This window comes from Microcebus murinus, chromosome 7 (genome assembly GCF_040939455.1).
Source record: "Microcebus murinus isolate Inina chromosome 7, M.murinus_Inina_mat1.0, whole genome shotgun sequence".
In the NCBI taxonomy this organism is placed as follows: domain Eukaryota; kingdom Metazoa; phylum Chordata; class Mammalia; order Primates; family Cheirogaleidae; genus Microcebus; species Microcebus murinus.
In genome coordinates, this window is record NC_134110.1 from 39703764 (window position 1) to 39729958 (window position 26195).

The following is a 26195-nucleotide window of genomic DNA, read 5'->3' on the forward strand; positions in this document are numbered from 1 at the left end:
TGTACAGAATAATAAATGCTACAAAAAGATTCTTCAAGGTGGAGAAAAGCCTCAGGCAGAAAGTAATCAACCAGTTGTAAGAGTGAGAGTTTGATAGTGAAGTGTAAACTTTCCAGGGCCAGAGAAAGTTGAGCTAGCATTTGAAGGATAAAGGATTCCCCGTGCTGGGTTTGTAGGTCACGTTGAATAGTAGGCAGACAAATCAGTGTATCTAGTGGTGCAGAGGTCCATATTAACAGGACACATACTGGACACTGTGTGTGGTTTGTTATGGCTGAGGCATAGGCTATGAACTAAAGAGAAATAGGAAACGAAGCTGAAAAGGCAGGCAGTGGATAGGTTAAGGAGGGTTTCACAGATCATGCTAAAGAGTTTGAACTTTCTCCTCATCTTCTGACTGAGAAAAGCAAACAGAAGATTTTAATCAAGGCAATAGCATCATGAGATTTTTGTTTTGGGGATTCATTCTGGTGACTTTTTGGGAATTATGAATTATGATCCAATAGGTCTGATTCTGAGGATACAGTTTGAAGGGGGGTGGGGGCGAGTGGGAGATAATTAGGGCCTAAATTAATGTTGATGCATTGGGAAGGAAGAGAAGGATGCCGAGAGATATTGATGAAATAACCATAAGAACCTGGTTAGGAATGTTGTTGGCCATAGAATTGTTAATATTTATGACATGAAAAAATCATGGATGGTGATGGCATTCACCAAGAGAGAGATTCCAGGTCCACCAGGTTTGAGAGGGGTGAAAATAGATAGTAAGTTTTTCTTTGAGCATGTTTTCATTTGAAGTTCTCATGGGACACCTGGGTAGAGATAATAAAAATATAGGTTTGGAGCTTAGGAGAGAAATATGGGCTGGAGATAGAGACTCAAAAATCATCAGCTCGTAGTAGTAATTAAAACTGGTTTTTTTTTGAAATGTAGACTTTATTCTATAGAGTGAGAAGAGAGCTAGGGAGAGGACAGAAACTCGTGGTGTACCAACATTTAAGGAAGGAAGAAGAGACAGAGAAATAGTTTCCTGGAGGTATAGGAGAAACTAGGAGAAAAAGGTTTCACTGAAGGCAAGGAGAGAAAGAGTTTTGGGTTAAATGTCAATAGAGTAGCAGGGAATAAGATAAGGAGTGAAAAAGGTCAGTTGGCTGTGCCAGTTAGTGGGTCACTAGAGATGCTGGAAGAACAGTGACAGGACCCACAGCCAAATATTAGGAGGTTAGGGAGTAAACAAAGGTTGAGCAAGTGGAAGGAGTAAATGCAGACTACTAATTTAAGAGGCCAAGGTTAGAGAGTATAAGTGATTTTTCTGAAGATGATAAATAAGGCTTCTCAGTGGTATAGCTGGGACTTTATATCAAGTGGCCTGACTCGTTAAAAGGCCCTTTGGAACTTTTTCTCATTTTTTCACTTGTTTATTTATTCAAATATGTATTAGTCACCTATTCCATTCTACACACCTTAAAGTTAGACACCTTAGATGTTATATCATTCAAAGCAAGTTATGGATGATTGTCAAGAACTGTGAAGGGTCTGAGATTTTACTTTACTTGCAAGCTAACAAGTTAGTCTGCTGAAGTGCCATGGATGTTGGCAGAAGACATGAGACTTCTGAGTCAGAGACAAAAGACAGTTCATTACTCACAACAATACCATTAAACAGAGTAACAACATTTTCTTAAGCCAATTCCCTATGCCTCAATACCCATCGGGTGACATGATGGCTGCACACATAATAGGTAGTGTTATAGGAAAGGAATTCTGAGTTTAGGAAGCTGAATCCTTTGTAATGGGCAATGAGTATGTCTAAACTTTGCCCTGGAGAGAAACATTACCTAAATTATATTGTACAATAAACAAATCTGCTTCTGCTCTGAAGGGAAACACTATCTCTAGCTTCCAAGACTGTTTGCTATACAAACATCTTTGAAAAACCAGTCCAGAGCAAAGAAAGGCAGTGCCTATCTCTACAAGATGTGCAGAAATGCTAGAGATCCATTGGAAATTCTCTCCTAACAATGAAGTGGTATAGATTACAAGTTGCCTAATCAATATGTGTTTTGCACTTAGTAACAAAACGGAATATATTATATGTCAGTGTACTTAATGTCAATGTACCTGATTAAAGACTATATGAGACCTGGGCACAATGGCTCACACATGTAATCTTAGAACTTTGGGAGGCTGAGGTGGGAGGATTGGTTGAGGCCAGGAGTTCAAAGCCAGCCTGGTCAACATAGTGAGTCTCATCTTTACAAAATATTAAAACAATCTTAGCCAGGTGGGGTGGTGCACACCGTAGTCTGAGCTACTTAAGAGGCTGAGGAAAGAAGATCCCTTGAGTCCAGGAGTTTAAGATTGCAGTGAACTATAATAGTATCACTGCACTCTAGCCCCAGAGACAGAGTAAGACTCTGTCACAAAAACAAACAAACAAATACTATGTGATAGCTGTAGGTCCAGCAACCTTCTTGTAGTAATCTTAAAGATTGTGGCTGCATAACAAAAAGGGATAAGCAGAATGGCAGGAATCTGGGAACTGTTACAGTAGCTATGGACTATTTTAATCTCTGGATTTTATGTGAGTGGATACACTTTGATGTGTTTGAGCCATCATTGTTGGTTTCTGTTATTTGCAACCATGTACCAAGAGCTGCTATTAGTAACTGAATGCAATTACTAACTAATATGGATGGTGAAAAGAGCACTAGATAGTAGTCAATATACCTGAGACTATTACAACTGCCTGAAAGAGAGATGGTGAACACTCTCTCCTTGCAGCATCAGAAGTTCCTAATGTGTAAGTTCTTGGTGCAGGAAATTAGGTTTGACCATTGTTAGACAAGGCACCTACTGTCTGCAGCAAGGCATTGTCCAGCTTTGCACATTGTCTGGAACTGACTGTTACCAATGCATCTAACAGAGCTAAGACCACATCAAGAGTAAAAACTCGATGTAGGATCTGGTAAAGCAAAATCATAAGACTCACCATCAGATAGAAATAAGAATCAAAGACACCTTTTTCCTCATTTAGAACTGGCTGCCATTAGAAGTTTGCAGAGCTAGGACCTAAAACTTTATGCAGATATAGTTCATAATTTGGAACTTCATGAATATTTATAAAGCCAGGCAACGAATGTAGCATACTATTCACAAGGAAGTTTACTGAGTAGCTGGAACAGGGCCTGGCTGCAGAGGTCTGGTACTCTGATTTATCTATCAGCTGAAACAAAAATAGAGAAGCTGTCAAGCCGATATCCACCTGCAGGACAACTGAAACATGTTATAATACCAGTTGAAAAGTAATGAGTGTAACTAGTTCAATGATTTTTAAATATTAGATAAATGACTAATAAATTTTAAGTTTTAGACTCCTTTGAAAACTAACCTGTAAGAAATGTATAAGCTCTCTCCTCAGAAAAACACGCATACAATTTCAGAGAGTTTATGGACACACAGTGTTCATAGGTCTCAAATTAAGAATCAATTGTCTAAACGGTTATGAAAATGTAAGAGATAATTATGGAAATTTGCACACTGGATAGTTGTTAAAATTAAAGAATTACTGTGTATTTAAAAATATATATATCTACATAAGACTAGAATTATAGTCTTGATTTTACTACTAATTTACTTTGTGAACTTGTGCATGTCAATGGACCTCTGTGAACTTCATATTTCTCAGTTAAACATTAGGAACTTTCTAGCTCCAATGTTTTTAGACCCTGAGTTCTTAAAATATCCATCCTTTGTTCATAATTTTTTTAAAAACTAAATTTTTAATTGATAGACAATTATATATATATATATATATTTATAGGGTATAATGTGATGTTTCAACATATGTAAACATTGTGGAATGATCAATTCAGGGTAATTAACATACCCATCACCTCAAATACTTATTATCTCTTTGTAGTAAAAACATTTAAAATCCTCTCTTGTGATTATTTTGAAATATACAATACAATATTGTTAACTATAGTTATCTTGCTTTGCAATAGACCTCTAGAATTTTTTCCTTTGATGTAACCATATTATAACTTTGTACCTTTTCCTGTCCACACCACAGCTCCCCACCCCTGCCTGGCCTCTGATAACCACAGTTCTACTCTCTCCTTCTAAGAGTTCCATTTCTTTAGCTTCCACAAATAAGTGAGATCATACAGTATTCATCTCTCTATGCCTGGCTTGTTTCACTTACCATAATGTTCCCTAGGCTGAATCTGTTGCAAATCATAGAATTTCCTGTTTTGTTAAAAGCTTCCATTGTGTATCTTTACCACATTTTTTTTAATTTATTCATTTATTTTTTGAACACTTAGGTGGTTTCCATAGCTCGGCCATTGTGAATAATGCTGTGATGAGCATGAAAGTGCAGATATCTTTTTGGTATACTGATTTTAAGTATATACCCAGTAGTGGGACTGCTGCTAATTTTATTTTCCATACTGTTTTCCAAAATGGCTGTACTAATTTATGATACCACCAACAGTGCATAACAGTTCCATTTTCTCCACATCCTCTTCAACACTTTTTATCTTTCATCTTTTTGATAATAGACAATCTAACAGGTGTGAAGTGATATCTTATTATGGTTTTAATTTGCATTTCCCTGATGATTAGATTACAGATGTTGAGCATTTTTTTTCATAGATCTATTGGCCATTTGTATTTCTTTAATACATTTTCAGTTTATTCTTGTATAAAGGGTGAGATAACGTTAATTTTTATTTTTCTGTATGTGGACATCCAGGTTTCCCAGCACCATTTTCTATCTTACTTTTTGATATTTCAAAACTCATTTGAACTGTATCCCATTTTCTCTTGGATAGATATTCATCTGAAAAATAATGGGGTGGAAAAATCCAAATAATAGCTTAATTTGCTGCTTCCCTTCCCCCCAAATCCGAATATGCATACTTCAAATATGGCTTAACCTACGGATATGACTTTCTAATGGATTTCCAGACACCCTTAAGCTTGGTAGGGGAGAAATTTCACTGAAACTTTTTACAATAATGCAGATAGTTTATCTGTTGTAACTTCTATATTCGTCATGCTTAGCACAGAGCCTGGCATGTGGTAGTTCCCCAATAAATACTTCTTGAATGAACAAACAAACACTATCATTTTGGGGAATAGGATTTTTTTTTTTAATAGCATGCTTATATTTGCCTTTTTAGAATATAGGAAATTAAGAGCAAAGAAGGGTTAAGGCATGACCCCTTTGGATCCTATCTATTAAATTTCCACCGCCACTGGCATGCAGTGTGGCCTGGAATATTTCATATAAAATAAATCTTTGAAAATCTAAAATAGAAGAGTTCAGAAATTTTTTAAAAATGATATAAGTTAAATGGTTTCTGATTATCATTTTTTTCTTTTTTAAAGAACAGTAGGTCATTTATTCATCGGAAACATAGCTGTCAGTTTAAATTATGCCATCATTTGAATAAATTGATATTGGATAATGAAATTTCACTGAATGACTACATATATATATTTTTTCTCTGAGCCAACTAATTCCTATTCCTCTAACCTTTTCTCATGAATTCTATTTTCTAGGCTCTTAATCATTCTCTTTGTTCTCTCATGAGATTGAATAAAAATGTTAACCAGCAACAAATAGCAGAATGATTTTTATATGAACATTAGCCCTATGCTCACCTTTAAATGCATCATGCCATTGGTGACTCAAGCATCAGATTTAGTCTTTTATGATATAGTAGAATACTTCTCTACCTTACTAATGTCTGGAATTGCCTCTAAGTTTATATTAGTCTGTGGGTCCATGATGCTATGTAGATATTACCTAGTGTCTAAATAATTAGTATGAGACAAACCAAAGAGCAAGTTGGAGATGGGATTTTCTCATTTTCAGTCTGGACATTTCATTTTTTCACTCATGAATCCATCCATCCATCCCTTCCTTCAATTAGCATGTATGTTTTCTTATTCTGTGACAAGCTCTGTGCTAAATGCTGGTATAGAGATGAAAGGGAGCCCAGAGGAGCTCATAGGCTCCAGGGTCATGATCTTCTATAAAACAACAATTATAATAGAGCATGCTGAGAGCATAAATATATAAGGAAAGGATGCTACAGGAATACAAGGATGTCCCATAATGCAATTGAGTTCAGGGGTCTTAAATGACAAATCAGGCAGAAAGAGGTGACTGGACAATACTGCATGATGTAATTCGAACACACACTCTATGTTAGTGAGTATAACAGAAGGATTGTAACACTGGGGGAGATTATTTTATCTCTATTCTTGCCATGACACAGGGCCATGATTGCAGTGGAGAGCCTTCCCTGTGCCAGGTACTATGTTAGGTGCTGGAGGTAGAGCAGAGAATAAGCTAAATATGTTTGGGAACTTGCTATGTAGAGGAGGAAACAGGATAGAACTGATGGTTAAAATTAGAGTGACCTATTTTTTCTTAGGACAGTCTCAGTTTATTCCTATTTTCTAGCTTATTAACTATGCCCCTTTTCACTCTTGAAAGTGTCCCAGTTTGAATGATAAAATTAAAAAATCATTCATGCTATGGGAAAATGTGATAATTGCTACCCTAGAGGTAATATAGACTGTGATAGGAGCCGTGGGGGAAGAATACCAAGAAGAAGCTTCTGACCCAGTTGATGGACCAGTAAGTACACTGATATTACAGATGACTTATTTCTAGAAATTTCCAGCTGGTAATTATGAGGTAAATCTCTTACCAGATAAAACATACTGGGAACAACTATCCAAGTGGCTGTTTTAATAGCCTGGTCCAAGCAAGCATTGATAACTCAGTTACACTGGTGTGGAAATGAAGATGTCAAATGGGAAATCAAGTTGTGTCCCTGAGAAGTCAGTTTTTCTTGGATGCAATTGAGAGAGGTACACAATCAATAGCGTATGTCTTTGGAGGGATAAAAATATCAATTGATTCACAAGATTAAGCAGGTCTGGCTGGCTGGCCATTCTGTTGGAAGAATGTTTGGGATGCCATTGAAATGAATCCTGAAGCCACGCAAATGCAAGTCTATCTCAGGATTTCTTGTGGGACCTGGAGATATCCAAGTAAAATGCTTGTGCACATTTAGAAAGACATAGATGCACATATAATGACTTGAGGTATTGTTCCCCTCCCCCCATTAAATGAATATAAATACCTTGGAAAAAGAAACACGAATATTTGAACTTGGAAAAGCAAAACATGCTTCGAGATTGGATTGAATTGAGTAATAACATTGTGTACTAATGAGCCTCCTCTTATATTTGTGGGGTTGGGGAAGGGGTTCCTCGAGCTAAGGGTCATTCAGTCAGAACACAGCATGCTAAGAAGGAGAAAGCCGAAGAAACATTTGTTCTCACTCATCAATTTATCATTCTCAACTGTCTATAGCTACAGGTCTGAGTGAGGAGATGAAAAGACAGGTACTGAGAAAGTGGTTAGCAAAGTTTTTGAAAGGCCAGGATTAGAAGAGGGAAGAAAGGGAGAAAACCAAGTATTTTTAGTATTTCTACATGCTTGGTACTGGGATGAGTGCTCGACATATGATGCCTTCTTGATCCCAGCAATGACCCCGGGGTAGGATCTGATCTGGGAAGCTCATGACTTGGGAAGGTGAAATGATTGGTCTAAATGTAGTCCACATACAGTGGATAGTGCCTAAATTAAAGCCCAATTAAACTCTAATGACTATGTTATTTCTTGTATTCCTTCTTCAAGGGATTTCTTAGGTCTAAAAATTTGGTATTTTTGATATGTAAAGTTAATTAAAGGAAAAGAGATTCCAGATGAAGAGACATTGATAAACCAAAATATTATTTTATCCAGGGGTAGAACATGCTTATAAAAATGTACCTTTGGATCTTTCATCATTGCTGGATGTAGCCATAAATAGAGCAAAAGCTTTCTTGCAGCAGAACAAAGAAAAATAGAAACAAAGATGAAAGTAGACAGCAAAGATTATCATGTACTCTGTAAAAGAATAACCAAAACAATTCACCATGGGTCCTGTATCAGTTAGACTTCTTTACTGCAAGCAATAATTGCCAACTTTGATTAACTTAGGCAAGCAAAGAGGAAAAAACAAAGAACTGAGTTTCAGAAAGCACAGGAACCAGGGTAACTCCTGGAATCAAGAAAGCAAAATTGCCAGTTGCTTCTCAGAGCTACGATCAACATAAAGATCCAAACTGCAGGAAGAGAGACTCTGAATGCTCTAGCTTGCATATGAGCCACTCCTTGATGAGTGGAACAAGGTACCTTGATTGACAATGAAAGTGGCAGTTTCCCAAAGCAAAAGCCATATTAAAACCCACATGATGTCACCATAAAACTTCTTATAATATCTCATTTCTCACCACTATTGCTTTGAGTGCCCTTTTTCTGTACATTAGTTTCCTAGGGCTGCCATAATCAAGTACCACAAATTGAGTAGTTTACACAAAAGCTTTTTTTTTTTTTTACAGTTCTGGATGATTGAAGTTTGAAATTAAAGTATTGGCAGGGTCTTGTTCCCTCTGAAGGCTCCAGGGAAAAATCCTTTCTTGCCTTTCATAGTTTCTGGTTTCTGGTGGCTCCTGGCCATCGTTGGCCTTTATGGCTTATATAATAGCTAGGTCACTTCAATCTCTACCTCCATCGTCACATTGATTTCTTCCCTGAGTATGTGTTTGAGTGTGTGCTCTCTTCTCCTGTATGATCACCAGTCATTGGATTTAGAACCCACACTAATCCACTATGACCTCAACGTAACTAATTGCACCTGCAAAGACTGTTTCCAAACAAGTTGTCATTTTGAAGTTCTAGGTAGACATGAACTTGGGAGTAATACTCTTCAAACCTCTACTCTCTGCCTTCCTTCGGAACCAGTTGCTTCGTCAGAACCATTTGCTTCCTTCTATCACAAACTAACTATGTTGTTTTTTAATCACCAACTTAAGTAGGTTTTTATATAGGACTATGGCCCTTTAAGGGCAGGTACAATGTCATTCTCATCTTTGTTTATCTAACATCTAGTAGAGTGAGTGCCTGGTACATGGCAGGTCCAAAAACAGTTTATCAAATGAATGAGTAATGAATGCAAAAATGAATTATTCAACTAATGAGACATAAGGGAAAAAAACCTACAAAGGACTCTGGAATGACACTTGGCATGTGTCCCTACACAAGACACAGAGTCCCACAGCCCTGTCATATACCAAAACAACACTCTTACAGAAACAGAAAATAAAAGTATGTTTCCTGTCCACAACAAAGGTTTATAATGAACTGAATATTGAGAACATTGACTTTACTTCCACTTTGATGTTTACAAGTTCTCAGATAAAATAGACAATTTACAACTTCCATGGATTTTCATTATATTTCTCATCTAATTTGCCTTTGCATAGTGTGATTACATCATGCAATCCTGTTTATCTCCTCCTTGCCTTGGCCAACTTCCTTTACTTTCACACCCATTGCAGAGGAGTTTTGCTTTTCTTTCAAGGATTTTATTTTTATACCCCACTTGTCTGTGCTTAATTTACATCTTCTCTTCCAGCTTCAAAGGTTTGCTGAAGCTATGACTTCACCTCTTTAACAGTGGTCACTTTCTTCTTTGAAGTCGAATATTCACTGGAAGAGAGATGCTGTGTCTTTTGGCTCCTTCTTCTCATCCGCGCTGTCAGGAGATGAGGAAAACCACAGTTGTCCTAATGATTTTATGGGACAAACCTAATACTTTCTGGCCATAAGAAACCAATCCTCTTTCCTGCTATGACTTGGAACAGGACAGAAAAATGATTCTAATTTTAGGTGAAATCTTTAGAGGTTCTGTTCCTTAGGCATCACTCTGTAGTGGGAATATTTTGGGGCATAAAAGGGCATAGGTACAACCCTATAAATCACCTGGGGGAGGTGGGCAGGAGGCTGTCTCTCGTTGTTGACCTCCGATTCCTGCAACCTCCATTGCTGTGCCTGCACTGATCGCACTGAGTTTACAATACAAGATTTGTTTTTCATCCTGTTTCATGTCCTTGGAGAGAGATCACTTTGATGATAGTGCCAGAAACTAATTGTGAGGGTAACCAATTGTATGGGAGGATGAAGTCCGTGGAGGCCAGAGGTCCTCAGCATCCTGAAGAGAAGGGAGGTACCCTAAAGGGATGTGTTTCTAGGGAAGATTCCAGACTTTTCCTTTCCTGGAGACCTCTCAGAATAGGTTGTTTAACTCTCCCACTGGAATTACGGAATCTTAATATTTGGAAGAGACCATGGAAGCTGTGCAGTTCAAGCTCTTTAAGGATGTGAATTTCTTGGGCCATAAGGTCCACACTGTGGCCCAAGTTAATGGACTAATGTGGTGCTGTCGAAGAGAAGCAGCTTAGAATCAGGTAAACTAGAGTGAGAATCTTGGAGAACATTCTGCCTCAGGTTGGGTTACTTTATTGACAATATTATTAGGTAATAATAGCAAGCATTTGTTGAGCACATAGTGTGGGCAGGTCACTGGTCTGAGTATTTTACTCTCAACAGTTTATTTTATCTCAATACAGTTCCATGAGTGCTATTATTGTTGTTGTTGTCATTATGTTTTGCAAAATAGAACACAAATAGACAAGATGAGGCATACCTTCTAAGGTCACAGAATTAGTACAGGATAGAATCAAGTCTTAGGGAAGAGCATGGTCTTGCAAGTTCATGTAGTAAAGAACTACATAACTCTGGCAACTACTACACCTTGCCAAGTCTTGTTTCCTCATCTGGAAAATGAGGACAATAATCCTATTTATAGATTAATAGGATTAAATAAAATTGTGGCTGGACTGTGAAAGTGAGTAGCCAGTTACCCAGAGCATAAGTTTTCAATATGATTATCAATGTTCTTTTCTTTCCTCCTTTGTCTCTTCCAAAAACTATAAAACTTAAATCTCACCTTGGACAAAGGACACTGCTGTTCTACATGGCCCTGGGGGGATTACTTAGGGATTTGGCCCAGTAGTTCCATGGGGTTTACTTGCTTCTCCCCAGTCAGCCCCATGAGAGCAAAGGCACCAGGGCGGGCCATGCAAGACTGCCAGGGATCCCCTCCATCTTCTGAGCACGTCCTACTTAGCAAAAGCCTTGGTGCATGTTGGCCAGAGGAGGCTCCCTGTTGCTCTCTGTTTCACAATATTTTGATGAAATATGGTTCAAAAAGGCACCAATGAGGGTTACACAATCTCCCACTCTTTCAGAATTAAGAAACAACTAGAGCATACTTCCGGCTCCTCTGTAGCCCAAGTGGGGAATCCAATCCACTCCACAGACTCTTGGAACTCCCGCCGGGGAGAACCTAAACCTGAGGCCTGTTTTAGCCTTATTTCCCTCGGGAGCTCCTACTGGCCTGCCCCACGCCATTCTCACAATGGTCTTCCAGTGTCATGCCCCCACTTGTCATAGAGGAAACTGATGCTCAGCAAGAATCAGTAACTTGCTCAAAGTCATGCATGAAGGATTCAAGCCAGATCTGTTTGGTTTCAAAGCTCTTTACTCCACTTTCCATTAGTGCACTGGTCCACAGTCTGGGGGACAATAACTAAAAGGGCCATTTATTGATTCACTTACAAATATTGATTATCTATGATGTACTAGATATAGATGTTGGGAATATGGTAGTCAGCAACTATAGGTTTTCTGTTCTTATATGGTGCTAACAATCAAATTGAGCACAAAACAGACAATAAACAAACATATAGGTACATGACATGTCAGGTGATAGTAAGTGCCCAGAGGAAAATAAATGTAGGGCCAAGGAAGATTTCTCTGTTAGTGACTTCTGAATAGAAACTTGGATGAATTGAGTAAGTTATTCACGTGGATATTGGGGAGAAGCAAACTGGAAAATGGAAATAGAAAGTTCACAATCCCTGACGCAGGAGTATGCTCAGCATGCTTGAGAAAGAGCATGGGGCCTGGCTAGAGGCATCTGGGTAAAGAGAAGTAGGAGATGAGGTCATAGAGGGGACATGTCACATCACTAATGGTCCCTGCAGGACCACTGTGGGGCCTCGGGGGCATGGTGTTTTTCTCTGAAAGAGATGATCTGGGATGAGGGGTATAGTGGTGGGGGCAATGATACGTCAGCAGGTCACTTTGGTTTGGCCACCGAAAAATGAAGGAGTTAGATTCCATTGGTGGTTCTCAAACTGGCTGCACAGTGGATCCCCTAAGGATCCAGTTTAAGCTATAACTACCTAGGCCCACCAGCAGAGACCATGATTAAGTAAGTCTGGGGCCTAGGCCCTTTTGATGGCTCTAATACCCAGACATATTTGGCAACCACTTCTCTAGGCTCACTCTAAGACTTTCATGATCAACCCCTCTATTTATGACTCTAAATCTGTACAAGGGAAGGAACTGTGAATATAATATGAAATAATAGCAGGTATAAAAAGGCTTCTGTTATCGTTATCTATGTAAACAATTACAGTATGATCTCATTACTTCCCTCTCTCATCACTGCTTCCTTTCTTCCTCTGAACATGAGGAAGATATTAAATAGCTAAAGAGAGCAAATGACTACATTCTAATGCAGAAGGCTCTTGGAGCAAACTCACTATCCCTGTGTACTTTTTGATGGCCTGTGAATTGACTTGATTAAATGAGACTTATGTGCTATCTGTATAATCTGCTTGATATTCTGTAACATTGCTCCAATTACTCGTTCTTTCAATAAATTTAATCTATTGATTTGAATGCCTTATTCTATTTCACACTCTCTCTTTTGCTCAAGAAAAGCCTCAGTGGTCTCATAATGAAAGTGAAATTACACTTCAAATGCTCAGGGGATTTTCCTCTCCCTATTTCTTTATACTACACCTAGACATGATAAGAAATATTGCTATATTTTCAGATGAATGAATTTTGAATTTGAGAATTGACATGGATAGCTTTACCTGCTGATTCATGTGCTGAGTTATAGATTGGGAAGAAAGCATTTCACAATGTGTGGCCACAGTGGAAGCTTTGATGCCTAATCTTTTAAAGGATCATCTTAGACCATGAATGTCTCTGGCACTAGTCAGTGAACTTTCTCTGTAAAAGACCAAAAATAAATATGTTAGGCTTTGTGGATGTGATCTCTGTTGCAGCTACTCAGCTCTGCCACAGTAGCACGATAGCTGCCACAGGCAATATCTAAATGAACGAGCATGGCTGAGTTTCAATAAAACTTTATAGACAGAAATGGGTGGTGTAACAGATTTGGCCAGAAGGCTGTGTAGTTTGCCAAATTACAGTTTAGTTTGATTCCTCTGCTTTTGTTTTTCTTTTCATTTTAAATGATAAAAGCTGAGGGCCAGAGGTGATATTGACTTGGATTAACTGTAGCATAACTGAGACAAATACCTGGGTCTTGACCCTCAAATCAATGCCCTTTCAACTATATCATGCTGCCCTTTCTCAAGTGTTCATGTTGCTACTCAGCCCCAGGAACTAGATTTCCTGATGCAGAGCAAGAAATGACCTGAGTACATGCTGGACAAATCTTGATTTGGGCATGAGTTTCCTGCCAGTGCCCTTTGCAGCCATTTTCTTCTCTCTTCCCTTTCTGGTTGTAGGGCCGTGGGAAAGCATTTTTCATTCTAATATCTTTTAAAGATGCATTTCCACCTACAACAGGTAAGAAGAAAGACACCAAAAGAATTGAGTGTAAATATTTTGTGACCAGCTGTGAAGAGTTGGATCCAAAATTGCAATCCATTATACATATTTTCGTAAATAATCTGTCCCCTCAGACAGCTTCCTATTCACTTTTCACTGCAGATAATTTTTACTCAGTACCACTGATTCCAGCTAAAATTCCCCTGTTTGCCACCTAAGACCCCTTTCATCTTATGTTTTTGAGAAATGAGATAAAAGCAAGTAGATTGCTTATCTCTATGGAGCAGGAAGTTGCAAGCTCCAATTTCCTGTGGATGCCCACAACCTTGTCCCAAAATGTTAGATACATTTTTGTCTTGTGGTGTTTTATCTTCCCGTTTTCCTTTCCCTTGTGGTAACATACACATTACATTTATTACTTATTTTACTCTTTCGTATAAAAATCTCCCATATTGAGTTGACTTTTGATCAGAGTTTGAAGAATTCTAGAATTCACTGTGAAATTGTTACTTCATGCTATTTAGTGAAAGTTGATGGACAACAGTCCTTTCTGCTAATTGCAAATCTTTCTACCCTATGCTACTAAATCCTGAATGATGATTCCAGTGTTACTCTGTGTTCCTTTTTTCTGATTACAATGACCCCACCCCTATCTTAAGCTAAGCTTTGAATCCCAGAATGGTTTATTCCCTACTCATTTCAGGAATAAAATTGCAAGAGATGACATTTATGTCCACTTGTGGAAGAGCTTCGCAAATAGAAAATAATATGTTCAGTTGTCACTTTCATTGTTTTTATTTTCAGCATTTTTTTCCTGGCTCCTTTGTTTTCATGCCAACTATCTGTATGTTGGAATTTTTAAAATCTTAATAAGTTTCCAGCACTTAGTTATTGCCCTTCCATTTCTTACATTCTAGGAGTAAAATGTTCTTCCCTCATATTATTAAAAATTAATTCTCTTTAGTGATTTAAAATGTTTGAAGGAAAATATAGCCCTGCCCTTTTAAAGATCAAAAGCCATTTGTACTAGCAGAAAACAAGGTTGTAAAAATCCCATATGACAAAAGCTGTAGTTAAAAAGTGATCTTAAATAAGTCTATGAGAAATAAATTCTACCCAACAATTTAGTTCAAAGGAAGAAATGATATAGACCTGTGATTTCCTACAAACCTTTTCTAAATTGAAGTGAGAATAGGAAAAACTACTATAAAAATCAGAGGAGAACCGTGCTGCCATTAATAGAAATGTCCTTCCTGGTTGTATCAGCCGAGTAAGAACAAGTTGGAGTCATGGATAAGGTAACTCAGATAAAATTAAGATATATTTAGTTGTATATTTCTTTTAACAGTCTTCAAAAGCAGCCTACTTACCCTAACATGAAAACAGTGAGTGGTTAATGGGGGTCTCTTAAGGCATGTTGATTTCAATGTTGTGTCGATTTCTGTCTCACGTTTTGGAAGACTGATTAACCAACTGACTGATCACCTCTCATATGCAGGCATCATGCTAGACACCGTAATGGTCATTTCTATTTCATGGGCCAACACTTCTGCTACTAACACCTGGCTTTGCTACAGCTATTCACGTGAAGTTACCTTTCGACCATTCCAAGGACTTCATCATTGTTTTAGTCTGTTTGAGTTGCTGTGACAAAATACCTTAAACTTGGTATATTATAAATAACAGAAATTTATTGCTCACTGTGGAGCCTGGAAATTCCAAGATCAAGGTGCTGGCAGGTCTATGTTTGGTGAGGGCCTATGTCCTGATTTATAGAAGGACACCTTCTTGCTATCTCCTTGCATAGTGGAATGGGATAGCTAGCTCTCTGCAGTCTCTTTTATAAGGGCACTAATCCCATTCATGAGAGCTCCACCCTCATGACATTATTACTTCCCCAAAGCCCCACTTCCTAGTACTATAACTTTAGAGGTTAGGATTTCAACATATGAATTCTGGGGGGACACAAACATTCTGACCATAGCAATCAATTCCCCCTATTTTATTCATTTCTATATTCATAGCCCATTCTGCTGACAATAAAGAAAAAAAATTCCATGGTTCCATAAGAGTTACATTCAGTGTTACCCTTGGTGAGCCATCTCTTATTCTTCAAATCATAATTGACATTTACTGAGGACCTGTAATGGGCCTGACGACATATAGGAACTAAGAATACAATATAAATTAAATAAGACCACCTCCTGTAGGTAAAGAAACATACATATGAGCAAAGAAATGTCATACCTTGTGACATATACTTCAATAAAATACAAAAGTCCCTGGGGGTCCAGGGAAAGGATTCAGCAGCTCTGTGATGATGGGCACTTCCCTGAAAAAGTGATACCTTGATTCAAATTTTGCAGATAAACAGAGGTGTTGTTACAACTCTTTTGTAAGGCTAGCTCCACTATCTGACAGATCCCACTTTCAAGAATATGAATTCTAACCTCTACCTACTGCCCCCTACTTCAAAGACATTCAAATGCTTCTTCCTCTACACAAAAGTTTTTCCTCAATGATGATTTACAACTATTTCAAGATGAAACAAAGTACAAAGCATTTTCACTGGCAAGAAATATTTTTATCCACTTGTGATACTATTCCAAAAATTGTGGGTGACTTATGAGCATTCTTTGTTTGAAAGTCCATGTGTGTGTGAGTGTGTGTGTGTGCGTGCATGTGTATGTGTGTGTGTGTGTAATTTCTCCAATAGTTTTCACTGGGTCTCTATGGAAACAGATCTTTTTGTTGCCTGCTTGTCTTGACAGATTCCATGTTTATACAGGACATTCCATTCAACTCTGAATTCCTCAACATCTTTCTCTGAGCTCCATGTTTTTCTCTTTCAGCTTCAGTCACATGACAAAAGTAAGGAGTCTGATGCAGCTAAATAGTAGAAAAGTTATGGAGAAGGAAACACAGAGGAAGGACCACCGAGGAATTTCTCTGATATAAATGAAAGTAAAAAATAGCAGTTTTACACTATGGTTAAGGCTTTCAGATCTGTAGTAGGAAAAGACAGGCATTCCAACCAGAAGGTGCAGAGAAGAGCCAGACAAAGTCCCTGACCATGAGAGGAAGTGGCACGCTTAGGAAGACACCTTTCTAGGTATGTCTGGACCATTTGCTTACCTGGGGCAGAGGTAGGAGATGGAGCTAGGAAACAGGAAAGGGCCAGATCATGAGGTGTCTTGCAATGCCATGCTGAGGATTTTTAGCTTTGTTCTTAACGGAGGGAAATTTTGAAAAATTTTAACACATGCAGTGAAGCAAGGAGATAATGCAATATTTTTCATGAAGTTTCTTTGGTGGCAATAGAGAGAAGAGATTGAAGAGACTCAAAAAGAACAACAAATTTGAATACTATTGAAAAAGTCCCAGTGAGAAGGAACAAAATTGGGGCTGGAATATAGAAGACCAAGAACAGGCAGGACATGAAAAAATATTTTAAAGAGGTGAAATAATTCAAATTTAGTTCAGAAAGCCACTGCCAACTGAATTGATTAATTCATTCATTTGTTCCCTCATTCATTTGTTTATTCAGTCATTTACTCCACAAATATTTTTGACTGCTATGTGCCAGGTATACATGCGCTGGGCAGTGAACATAATGAATGCTCAGCTCTCATTTGGTGTATAGCCTAGAGGGGAAAATTTCAAGAAGCAAATATAGATATAGTTACAGTGTTATTAATGAATGGATACAATATACAGTTGGAAGAAATACCTAGCCTTTGATAGATCAGGAGGGTAAGTGACTATAGGTAACATTACTCTATTGTACATTTCAAAATAGCCAGAAGAGAATAATTTGAATGCTGTTAGCATAAAGAAAAGATAAATATTTAAGATGATGGCTATCCCAATTACCCTGATTTGATCTTTACACATTATACGAATGTATCAAATTATCATATATACCCTGAAATATGTGCATCTATTATGTATCAATAAAAATAATAATAACCATAAATAAATAAAATCTAAAAATGTAGTTGAGGAGGATTGTTTCTTTAATGAGGTAGCTGGAAAGACTGTTCTGATAAAGTGATATTTAAATGGACACCTGAAAGAAGCAAAGGAACAAGACTTGTAATATATTTAGTATCACTTTTCTTTGGGATCCCAGTCATGATAATTCCCTTGCTCTTGTGCGCTCGCTCTCTCTCTCTTTCTCTCTCTCTCTCTCTCTGAGTCTGGAATGTTCTACTGGTTCATTCCAGCCTGCTAAACGTTCTAAAGGCATGAGGTATCCTGGTTGTGCCTGGCCCATGGATACAGCAGGCATCTGAAGGATTTTGATGCTTCATTTTTGTTTTCACTACGATGTTTTGCTTTACTTCTTTTCAAAAAGTTTTCCTACAGAGGCTATTTATTACACAGCAGCAGTGGGCATGCACCAAGCAGAATTGCTTTTCATAATAAACCTATTCATCTTCTGGCATGTCAGAAATTTCTCAAATTGATACTTATAATAAATATGATTAATAACATATTGTATTTCAGTTGTTGCTGTAAAATAATTGGGAACAAATATCATATTGTGATGTTGACAGTGTCAGGTTGGCCGGTGCCAAGTGGCAGGAGCAGCCAACTGTATTTCATTAACAGCCACATTGCTACAATGCTATTAAGTTTTTCATAATCCCTTTTATTCAAGGTTGATCATTCATTCCATTAGACAAATTCTTGCAACAATCACACTGGAAGTATATCTGCCAGCAACAATCTCAGCAAGATGAGTTCTTGCGAAGACATTAGGTCCCCTGCATGTGAAATAAGCTAGGTGGGTATTGCAACGTTGGGCTTGAGGTTTAAGGATTTATCAAGGGACATGAGAAGGGGGCCAGGGCTAATAGAAGTATGAACAGCGAGCCTGAATTTGGGGTGGCAGAGGAGGAAGAAAAGGGCATGACTTTAAGAGGAACATAAGATGCCTCACAATCCCTTATGCTTCTCCAACTTCACTGGGTTATCCCTGTCTCACATCTACAGCTTCTGCTATGCAGTTACTGGTTGTCCTCCAAAGATATACAACTATTTCCTGGCTCCTCACTTTTGCATTTTCAAAATGCAGTTTTCCTTTCTATATATGCCCTCCTTGCCTCCTTGACAGGCTGATAAACTCTTATTCATCTTTTCAAGTCTTTAGCCTTCCACTGGGCTACTATGATTCCATGTGCATTTGTCAATTGCTATGTATTTTACACTGAGCCACAATTACTTGGTTTCATGTGTGTTTTTCCCTGTACTTTGAGATATTCTTGAAGGCAGTACTTAGGCTTAGCACCAAGCCAAAGATTGGCTGGTTCAGAGAAAGTGCTTATTAAACAATTGTTGAACTGAACTGGGCTTAAGGGAAATTAGAAACTGTCTGGGCATAGCAGGAAGCCAGATTTGCTGGCCACTCCAGTGACATACACAGAATGTCTCTTCTGCACAAAGAGCTAAAGTCCTGCCAAGGGTCCTACATGCTTTAACACATTTCTTATGGAAGTTCCCATGAATGTGCATATGTGAAATGCAGGGGAGTAGAACCATTTTCTTAGAATCATGTGTTCTCAGCTTGGGATGAAGTTCTATAATTTTCTCCAGATATGCATCAAATCACAGAGAAAGAAAGAGAGAAAGAGAGAGAGAGAGTTATAATAATTGAGATTCCTGAGGCCAGCCCTTGACTAACTACATCATTCATGTGTCCATTTAACACCCATGCACTGAACAGAACACGAGCCTGGGAAGCAGGGCTAGACTACTGAGTAAAGCTAGCATTGGCCCTGGATCCATGTAGCTTACAGTCTTAAATGGGATGAGGGAACATAGAGTCATCAGTCAATTCACACAAATAAGTATACAATCGTAAACTGTGATAAAGAGACATTTCAGGGTGCTATGAGTGTGTCAGTGGCAGGACCTAACTCTGTCTGAGTTGAGTTCCAAAAGATGAGAAGTCAAATTAGGGAATATAGATGGGAGTGTAGGAAACCTTCGGGCAGATGGAACAGCTTGTGTCAAGACCCTGCAGCCAGAGGGCATTTGGAGGCAGGTGATATTTGAAGCACTGAAGGCAGTCTTGTGGCTGGAGCACAGAGGGAGGAAACTGGAGAGGTAGGCAGGGGCCAGACCAACGAGAAACTTTTAGACTATGTGAGTAGCCAACCTGTCATGAGTACAGCAGGCTGGCATTCAAGAATCTCTGGTCAGATGTTCTACAACAACCCTACAAGTTGTCAGTTCACAGTGAGTGTCAAGTGTTTCCATTTATTACCTATAAATCTCTGTGTCTGAATCTCAGTTCTTTTTGGCACTGTTTTTTCCAGTCTTGCTTGCCTCTCCAACTTAAGGTTGTTGTGAGGATTATATAAGGTTATGTATTCAACTCAGAAATATTTACTAAGTTCCTACTGTGTGCTAAGCTCTGTTCTAGGCATGGGGGCTTCAGAATGGAACGGACATGATACATGCCCTCAAGGGATGTAGAGACTATTGAGAAAGACAGATTTGCTAAATAGTTTCATTTCAACATAATTAAATGCTATGCCATATGGAAGACCAGTAGAGTGAGCAATGACTTCCAAGATGTGGAGACATTTGAAAAAAGTCATTCAGAATGAGCAGGATTGATCCAGGCACAGCTAATAGAGAGTATTTGAGTCAAGGGAAAGTATACAACATTTGGACTCAGAAGCTAACACAGAGTAGGCAGTTAATATTCCTTCCCTCCCTTCATTCCTTGTTTGCTCCCTTCCTTTCTTCCATGTTCAAGACCCAATCTTGTTCTATCTCCATTAGCAGCTTATCTTTACCTTTTATCTGCCAGAAAATGTACAAGTTACTTAGTTCAAGCTCTTGTCACTTCCCTTCCATCCAATCCAAAACATGTTACTATAGCTTGGTTTCTATCTTCTTATTTTTCTGAATCTGCACTAAGTCTTCTTCCTATAGTTATCCTTCCTCTGTTCTAAGGTTCATGGCACCTTAAGATGGGTCCTATATTGAAATTCATATCACAGCATTTTGCTCCATTAGTTATGAGAGAGAAGTGTTTCCTTGCATCAGCAGTCTCCCTGTCTTTGGAAAGTGTAGGACATGTGTCCTCATCCCATTTTCCCCATTATGTTCAAAGAGGTTGAATGACTTGTACAAGTTCATGTAAGCAGTAAGGGACAGAAGTGGTACTTCAATCCAGATCTTCAAACTTCCAAGTTCAATTCACTTCATCATGCTATCTCAAAATACTGCTCGCCAGGTATAAACTATGCTAAACCTAAAAACACCATCCCCATGACAAAGACCCTGCACTATCTAGAGCTGGTAAATGACTTTGGATGTATTTATTAAACTTTGACCTTTGTATCATTTTAAATTTTGTTATTTTTATTTTCAGAAGTGGAAATAGCTGGCTCTACTAAACCCTTGGGTCATTTCACTTTCCTGTAACTGCCTCTACCAAGTGTAGCTGGTCTCTCTTGAATAAGTGTTGCAAGCATGAGTTATGTGTCTCTGAATGATGTTGCCCAGGAGGGAAAATCTGGCTTCACAGCTCAGTTTGTTCACTCACCAAGCAATTGCATGAAATTGCTCCTCAAAATGCACTTCTGTCTTCACAAATTCCTACTGGGCAGGGGGTTTATTGGATGAGATGTCTCAATCTGGACAGCTTTCCTAACCTCTGCTTATAGGCTGGGTATCCCTTGCGGTTGGGTGGGATGTGGCTATGGGTTCCATTTCGAATGCACTGGAATTCAGGAAGTGCTCCCCCAGGCACTCCCCTATGTGAGGGTCTGTCTGTGGTCTCCTCAAGAACTACTTGGATGCACAGCATACCCTGGGATCCAGCACTGCTAGAGACCCAGCAGAAACTATGCAACTTTAATCTGAGGCTCCTCCACGGTTGTTTCTCCCTTGGAAAATGTGAATTTGCTTCTTTAGCTGCCAAATATCTCCTCCCAATATGTTCTGTGAGCATTTGGTCTGGTCAAAGGCCGATTGTAATGGTAGATACATTATGCCATTTGTTTCAAACTGGGCTCCCATATCTATTTCAGAGGCTACATGATTTACTTGCCATTTATTTATATTTATTAAATTTATTAAAAATTATTTGAAATCAATAAATATTAATTGTGCATATTTATGGAGTACAATGTGATATTTTCATATATGTATATATTGTGGAATATTTATATCAAGCTAATTAAATTATGTATCACTTCACATACTCCTCTTTTTGGTAGTGAGAACTTTTCAAATCTAATTTATCAGCAATTTTTGAAATATACAAGACATTATTATTAACTGTGGTGACCATGCTGTGCAATAGACCCTGAAAATCTATTTCTCCCAAATGAAATTTTGTACTCTTTGATCAATATGTCCCCATTTTCTACCCCACACACTCTTACACACCCCAGCCTTTGGTACCACTATTCTACTCTCTGCTTCTATAAGTTCAGCTTTTTAAGATTCTACATATAAGTGAAATCATGCAATATTTATCTTTCTATGCCTGACTTATTTTACTTAGCACAATGCCAAACAGATTCGTCTATGTTGTTGCAAATGACAAGATTTTATTAATTTTTAAGGCTGAACAGTATTCTACTGTATATATATTTTTATTACCCATTCATCTGTTGATGGACACTTAGGTTGATTTCATATCTTGACTATTGTGAATATGACTACAATGAACATGAGAATGCAGATATGTCTGATGTATTCATTTCATATCATTTGGATATATAGCCAGTAATGGGACCATATGGTAGTTTTATTTTTAGTTTTTTTGAGATACCTCCATACTGTTTTCCATAATGGCTATATTAATTTACATTACTATAATGTACAAGGTTCCTTTTTTTCACACTCTTGCCAACACTTATCTTTTACGTTTTTAATTATAGCCATTCTAACATATGTAAAGGGATATTTCATCATGATTTTAATTTACATTTCCTGGATGTTTGTGATGTAGAGTATATATTTTATAACCTGTTGGGCATTTGTATGTCTTCTTATGAGAGTGTCTATTCATGTCCTTTGTCTATTTTTAAATTGAGTTATTTGTTTTCTTGCTATTGAGTAATTTACTGGAAAAGAATAACATGGGACAATGTCAGTTATTCTCAATTGCATTGTTATAACTTGTTTATATATCATAAGTATTATTTTTTATTTAATAAATAAGTCAATCAATATATAATTTTAGTATATTTAAACATTTTTATTTGTATGAATTTATGGAATAGAAGTGTAATTGTGTTACATGGATGTATTGCATAGTGGTGAGTCAGGGCTTTTAGTATATCCATCACCAGAAAAACATTTATTGTATCTATTAAGTAATTTCTTATCATCTGGCCGTCCACCCTTCCAAGTCTCTATTGCTATCATTCCACACTCTATGTCCATGTATACACATTATTTAGCTCCCACTTGTAAATGAGAACATGTGGTATGTGTCTTTCTGTGCCTGAGTTGTTTTGCTTAAGATAATGGCTTCCAGTTCCATCCATGTTGCTGCAAAGATATTTTTATAGCTGAATAGTATTCCATTGTGTATATATACTACATATTCTTTATCTAATCATCCACTGATAGATGCTTAGGTTGATTCCCTATCTTTGTTATTGTGAAAGTGCTGTGATAAACATACAAATTCAGGTGTCCTTTCTATATAATGATTTCTTTGGGGTAGATACCTAATAGTGGTACTGCTAGATAAAATGGTAGTTCTATTTTTAGTTCTTTGCGAAATCTCTGTACTGTTTTCCATAAAGATTGTACTAGTTTGCATTCCCATCATCACTATATAAGCATTCTGTTTTCTCCACATCCTCACCAATATCTGTTACTTTATGTCTTTTTAATAGTAGCCTTTCTAACTGGTGTAAGATGATATCTTATTGTGGTTTTAGTTTTCATTTCTCTAATAATTAGTGATGCTGTACATTTTTTCATTTGTTTGTTTGGTAATTTGTGTCTCCTTTTAAAAAATGTCCTTAGCCCACATTTGAATGAGATTATTTATTTTTTGTTATTATCATTATTGAGTTGTTTGAGTACCTTGTAAAGTGCTGTGTGTTTATATGTCAAATTATTTCCATTATAATATCACTCTCACTCAGTTGATTTCTACATTGATCAGCACTGTCTTATGACTAATGTTAAAACTGACTTGGACTTATTTAGTCAAAAAGGAACAATTATGAGGTGAATACTGGGGAAATCTCATATAATCACAGGCTGGTGAAGATACAGCCTGGCCTCAGAATCTAATGGATTTGTGATTCCAACTGTTCATGTCATCTCTCTGTTTCTCTCTGAGGGCCAACTTCATTCCTTTATACACCAGACTGGCTTCAGAAATGATGGGGAATGGGGTTGTCAACACATTCTAAGATTTATATGTCATAACTTGTACCATCAGAGAAAGTCTAGGTCTCTTTTATACATTCCAGTTTGAACAATTCTTGGAAAGGTCTCTAACTGATCAGTCTTGTGTCTGATACTCACTGCTATACCAGTTAACTAATTAATGTTATTGGATTAATCACCAACTAATGATCACAGAAGGAGGCAGAATGTGAGTACATTCATATAGACATTCATTTTATCACAATTCTTTCTTAACTAGAAAGGAAAAGGTTGGAGTTACTTAGATCAAATATATGAGGAACAGAATATTATGCATATAATGAATGAGTGAATTTTCTAACTCATCATTTGTATGAATTTCAGTGTCATTAATTTGTTCAAAAGGTACACTCAGGGGCCTTATTTGGGCCCACACTGCTCTAAATACTGAGAATACATTGGTGACTAAGACAAAATGTCTGCCATCATGGAGCTTACAATAAGTAGGGGACATAAAAATATGCAAAAAATTAAAAAAGGTATCATAGATAATGATAAACACTACATAGAATCTTGAGTTATTAGAGTAACAAAGAATGGGTGAGGAATTAGCTAGAGTAATAGGGATAACCTTTAAATATGTGACATTGAACTGAGACCTGAATTATGAGATGAAAATAAAAGAGCATTCCAGGCAGAAGGAAGAGTCAATGCAAAGACCCTAGGGATGGAGTGAGCCTGGTATGTTCATGAAATGGAAAGGACATCAGAATGGCTAAAGTGTTATCGTGGGAGCAGGAGGGTTCAATAGCAGATTTTAGGAACTTCAAGAGAATGCTTTCTTTTTTTTATTTTTTATTTTTTATTTTTTTAGCATATTATGGGGGTACAAGTGTTAAGGTTACATATATTGCCCATGCCCCACTCCCTCCTTAAGAGCTTCAAGCGTGTCCATCCCCCAAACGTTGCACTTCTTACTCATTGTGGTTGTATACACCCATCCCTTCCTCCCCCTCCCACCCTCCCAACACCTGATAAATGTTACTCCTATATGTCCACTTAGGTGTTGATTCGTTAATACCAATTTGCTGGTGAGTACATGTGGTGCTGGTTTTTCCATTCTTGAGATACTTCACTTAGTAGAATGGGTTCCAGCTGTATCCAGGAATATACAAGAGGTGCTATATCACCATTGTTTCTTAAAGCTGAGTAGTATTCCATGGTATACATATACCACATTTTATTAATCCAGTCATGTATTGATGGGCACTTGGGTTGTTTCCACAGCTTTGCAATTGTGAATTGTGCTGCTATAGACATTCGAGTGCAGGTGTCTTTTTCATAAAGTGACTTTTGATCTTTTGGGTAGATGCCCAGCAATGGGATTGCTGGATCAAATGGTAGACCTACTTGTATCGCTTTGAGGTACCTCCATATTGTTTTCCACAGAGGTTGAACTAATTTGCAGTCCCACCAGCAGTGTAGGAGTGTTCCTCTCTCTCCACATCCATGCCAGCATTTATTGTTTTGGGACTTTTTGATAAAGGCCATTCTCACTGGAGTTAAGTGATATCTCATTGTGGTTTTGATTTGCATTTCCCTGATGATTAGAGATGTTGAACAGTTTTTCATATGTTTGTTGGCCATTATTCTGTCTTCTTTTGAGAAGTTTTTGTTCATGTCCTTTGCCCATTTTTTGATAGAGTTGTTTGATTTTTTTCTTGCTGATTTTCATGAGTTCTAAATAGATTCTAGTTATTAGCTCTTTATCAGATGTGTAGCTTGCAAAAATTTTTTCCCATTCTATGGGTTGTCTGTTTGCTCTCTTGACAGTTTTAGGTATGTCTTCTCTGCTCAGAGTTGAGGCAATAATTACCAGGAGAAAATTTCCATGAATTTCTATGCTTCAAAGAAGTGTTGGTTGGAATCTTACATCTCAGATATGTATTCCTTCAGTCCCACTACACCCTGCATACTTTCAGTAACAAAAAATTCACCAAAGCAAAACTATCATTTAAGGGAGCTGTTAAAAAATCATTTCCTATTTTGAAAATGCAAATATGTTTGCAACTTTTCCTATTTCCTGCCCATTGGAGCATGTGTTTCTTTTCTTGTGATTGGATAAAGCTTTTCCCTCTTTCTTCTGTCTGCCAAGTAATTGAAGTTAATGCTATATCTCCTTTAATTGCCTCTACATCAT

The 26195-nt window shown here is 37.7% G+C and overlaps 1 long non-coding RNA gene across 1 annotated transcript in view; it reads left to right on the forward strand.

The window, feature by feature from the left end:
• Positions 1-707: 707 nt before the first annotated feature.
• Positions 708-26195, forward strand: part of LOC105882747 (uncharacterized) — a 139818-nt gene continuing 114330 nt past the window's right edge. Inside the window, exon 1 of the long non-coding RNA XR_012920027.1 lies at positions 708-764. This is a non-coding gene — a long non-coding RNA (uncharacterized LOC105882747). The remainder of the gene's footprint in view (positions 765-26195) is intronic.